A 4,719-nucleotide genomic window follows, 5' to 3' on the forward strand; every position below is an offset into this window, starting at 1 on the left:
CGTAAGCCCAACACTGCTGCTCCAGCTGAGTGCAGCACAGCGCACTGGCGAGGATGCTAAGGCAGCCTGGGATGGGACGTTCAAACTCCCCGTGTTATTTCAGAAGCTAGGTATTAGTGGTGTGCAATGGCAATTAAGATTATTACAGGCACTTCTCAAATGGGAAGGGAAAAACTATTTTATAGCCACGAAGACTTATTTTGGTGGAAAAATGAAAGCAGGTACATTTCAGATCTCTTTGTTCCTCTGTAACAGCCTTCCACTTATCCTGTCTGACTGCTGTTACTCTCACAGCACATCCCTTCAGCACTCTCCTCCCTCTATTAGTATGGCTCCTGCTGGGAGACGCTCCTTTAGTAGAAAAAGGCACCAGCAGGTGCTGAGATTAATAATTTTTAATGTCAGAGGAACCCTTTGATCACAAATACACTGAGACTCGGTAGATGCCTCCAAACCACGTCACTGACAGCATTAGAAGCAAATGCCCTGCCTGCCACCACATCAAATCCTCTACGGGTGCATTTCAGGTGCTGCTGTCCTAGGGCTAACAGAACCGGTTAAAAAAATGCCCCCTTAGCTCTCCCTCACCCCATGTCCCACGTCTAGGACCCTGACCTCCTCACTCTGCTTTAAAGCTACTTCTTTCACTTCCAGTCACTCAACCAACAGCAACATAGTCAGGACCAAATCAACAAAACCAGGTCCCCACGTCTGCTCACTCAGTAGATCCCCTCAGACGATGCTAGTGCCAGGGAAGCAGGTTAGGCACACGACCAAAGCGTGGATGTGCTGTAGGACAAGTAACAGCCCCAAAGCCTCACTACAAGTCAGTCCAAAGACAGGAACAGAAGGCAGGGCTTTTACCTCATGTCACTGTGTTCAAGCTGCCAGACCAGCTGCAGAAAGGATTCAAAGCACTTCTCAAATCAGACTTCTCTGGCTTATTGTGATGAAGCTTCAAAAACACTTTTACAGGGCCTTGTAACTAACTTTCTATGACAAAATGTGGCCCAAAATCTGTAATCAGTGACTCAGTGCTGATAAATAAACCTGCCTGAGACAAAGCAAAGTTTGTCTGTGGCAAAATGGACTTTCACTCCAGAGTAGCTCCTGGCATTTTCAGGACTTATTCCTTTATATTACAGCCCGCAGCCAGCACCTGAAGCTTAAATTTACAGTCATTATTCTTCCAGCACGTTTCAGATCCTCTTGGATTTAAAAACAGCCAGCAGATGATCCGCATTTCACCACACTGATGCCCTTGCGCAATGGAGAGCATTCAGTTACCTTTATCTATTTGCATGGTGGTTTCACAAAACGTATTAAAAATTACATTGAACTTGGCTTCGCATTTCTTATCTCCCACAAGATATACTCCTTGCACTTAATGCTCTTATTAAAAGAGCTATAGTCTGTGACAAACACAACCCCAGAAGACCCAGCTCTTATACAATTCTAATTTTACACTGTATTCCCCCACAGAAGAAACATAACACCTCCTCTATTTTGTCTGAGAACACAGCATCCTGCAAGGAATCTGGAAATAAAATAAAATAAAACAGAAAATAAAGGATATTTTTCTTCCTATTTTTTTTTTCTAAATAATGTAACTTACCTGGTATGCTTTGGTTACTGAACTGAAAGGCTGTTTTTCTCCTCAACTGTTTCCTATGAAATTTGCCACCTACACCTTATATTATGTGCCTCCAGAGGTGCGTGGAATCGGAGTGATCATCCAGAAATGTTCACCTCTTCTTTATTTAACCTGTTTTACTCTCGTCCTTCTTGGGCTTTTCTATCCCTTGCTCCTAAACAAGTCCTGACAAAGGTGTGTCGTGGTTTCCTGCCTCACCCTACCCTTCCAATTATCTGAACTCACTGGAAAAAAAAAAAATCTGCCTCCAGGAGTCAAACTTCACTGAAAGCAAGAATGTTCCTACCTATTTGCTCAGGTAGATTAACTGTTTAGATCCCAGACAGACAAAGGAGCGAAGGCTTATGTCAGGGGAAACAAACTGTTACAGCAGGGCTTTCTGATACATGATCTGAGCATTTTAACACACGAATCTCACCTGTTCTGGCATTTTCTTGCAGAACGTTATTACGCAGCACCTGCCGGTATCTCTGCAAAGCTGGCTGTGAGCAAATCCTATTTTGCTGCTTGCATACGCTGGAGCAAACTTCCAGCTGGTACAAACAGGCTGAAAACAGAAGTCAGTGCCCTGAACTGCTTGCAGCCCCCACAGACATTTATGCTCTATTCAGGAGACAGCATTAGCAGTAAATACCGTAATCAAACGAAACACACCAAACTGAGTAAAGAACAAGATTTCTTCCACGTCTACCATGGAAGCAGAAAAGCAGCCATGGTGGGTTGAAGACAAACTCCATCCAGCTCACAACTGTGTCCCACCATGGCCCATATCAACAGCAATGGGAGGGCTGGGTGAATGAGTCGAGCACATGCAGATATGCTCCTGGTGTTCGCTGGAGACTTCTTTAGTCAAAGGCAGAAATTTTGCAATCATTCCATGAGGGTGTTTTTTCCATTAATTTGTCCAATTAGTTTCTTGAATCTTTGAACATTTTGAATCTTGAACATTTTAGCATGCCCAGTGTTGTACAGCAAAGTTTCACAGCTTACCTATGCCTTGTGTGAAGATTTTTCTCCTCCTGAACACGGCAGTGTCATTTGGTGCTCTGTGTTTCTTTGTACATTTTCAGAATTCACCAAGGCTTCTCTTATCCTACACAGACTTTGTCAAGACTCATATTGCTGCAAAGGAGAGAACTTGAGGCTTCATATCTATTTTTGCACAGACCTTTTGAGAAACTGTAGCTGCGTCCAGCCAAGATCATACTCTGCTCATACTGGAAATTTCTAAAGGTGTTGAGAGACACGGCTGGTATGAAGCACTACACAAAGGCTTGGCCCTGGGTTTCTTACAGGGGATCAAAACTTCTTCAGAATTCATCAAAGCATCTCTTAAATCCCAGAACTTGTATTTACATTTATCTTTAGTCAGATATGAAGCGTGGAGGAAATCTTTCTGTGCACTAATCAAAGGATATTCAGTAGTCTAATGCAGCCACATGTGCTAATTAAGCCATTAAGATGTGTAGAGCTCAGTCAGGGACCTCAGCAGCCTGGGACTGCTTTGGCTTGTGACCTGACAGAAAGGACAGAAGTGGCTTTGGCTTATGACCTTCATGCTCTTCAAAACGTTGCATTACCATCCCTCTTATTATCAACTCTACTTCCACCCTGCAGTTCAGTGATCTCATTTTACATCTGCTTCCAGCACCACAGATGTGTGCTTCAGGCATATCCTGGCTGCTCACAGACAGAAGCAGTTCAAGGAAAGGACTGAATGCAGTAGGCTACTATAGGTCTGTAAGACCCACTGGGGCTCACTGGACTGGCACACACACTTTGCTGGAGCAAGAGGTGGGACCTCAAATTCTAAAGCAATGCCCTCAGCACTGGAGGAATTCTCTCCCCTTTTACCTTTGTCCTACAGCTTTCCTTATACATATATGCATAAATATTTATATGCATAAACAGAAGAAGTAGTCAGAGCAATTTTGATAAAATAAGAAAATTGCAGTATTTTAACCTATACAGTGTGGTCAGTGACAAAGATATTGGTTTAAGGTTTCTTGACAACAAAGTGTTTGTGGGACTGCTCTTCATGAGTCATTTTGCCAAGTTCTTACTGGAAAGAAAAAAAAAAAGGGGGGGTTGGAGGGATGGCACTGAGGTGCCTTAAAAGGAAACTGGAAATAGATCACATCTTGAGAGCACTGACTCTGCATTTAAAAGTGGAAATGTAGCAGAAAATGAAGCTGAAGATGCTGGTAAAATCTGCCCAGTGAAGCACACTCAAGTTCACTGAGGTTCCTAATGCACAAGTGTCAACATCAAGGACATCAAGAACATAATTTAGAGAGGTCCTGAGCAACCTCACCTCGTACTGGCCAGCGACTGCCTCAGGTATTCAGAGCCACTGAGAGTGAGGTGCTGCGGCTACCTGGCTCACTGCAACACAACGCAACAGAGCTATCTTCAGGCTCCTGTGAGCTAATCTGGAGATGACTGCTGAATTATAAAGCCCTGCCTGAGAACAGACCTGAGCAAAGACCTATGAAATGTTCCAAAAGTTTACAGCAGCTGATGCTGACACTGCAAAGGCAGGGAAGATGAGGGAGAAGTCCACGTTGCGCATTCACTGCACCTGGAAGTGGGCTGTGCTATGGCAAATCTGAATCACTTTGCTCTCTGCAAGCTGAGCCCAAAGATAAAAAGCCTCAAAGCTGAACCCTGCCATGGCTGTCTGCTAGCAGCTGAAGGTATGTTCGTGGTCTAGAAACAGCCAAATGATGACAGCTTGTTATCTCCAACCTCAGAGGGATCTGTGCAGCACAGGATAAGGTGCGTATTGGGCTGTCAGTTGACACATAAATTACACGGCTAGTGAATCAGCCATGAATATGGCTGGAATATTGCAGGCCCACACAAAGGTGCTTCACATAGGGAAGAAGCAGCAACACCTATTTCTGGGTAGCAACTGCAGCTCCCTCAGTGCCTGGGTTTGCACACTGGGCCAGGCAGCTCGGAACCAACCAGAGCCTCCTGAGTCACGCCTTGACTCAACGCCCCGAGCCCACGGCTTGCACATCCCTTCAGAAACTCATCGTGAGTAACCCCAGGCATGAATA

This window comes from Netta rufina, assembly GCF_964035555.1.
Source record: "Netta rufina genome assembly, chromosome: 7".
Taxonomy (NCBI): Eukaryota; Metazoa; Chordata; class Aves; order Anseriformes; family Anatidae; genus Netta; species Netta rufina.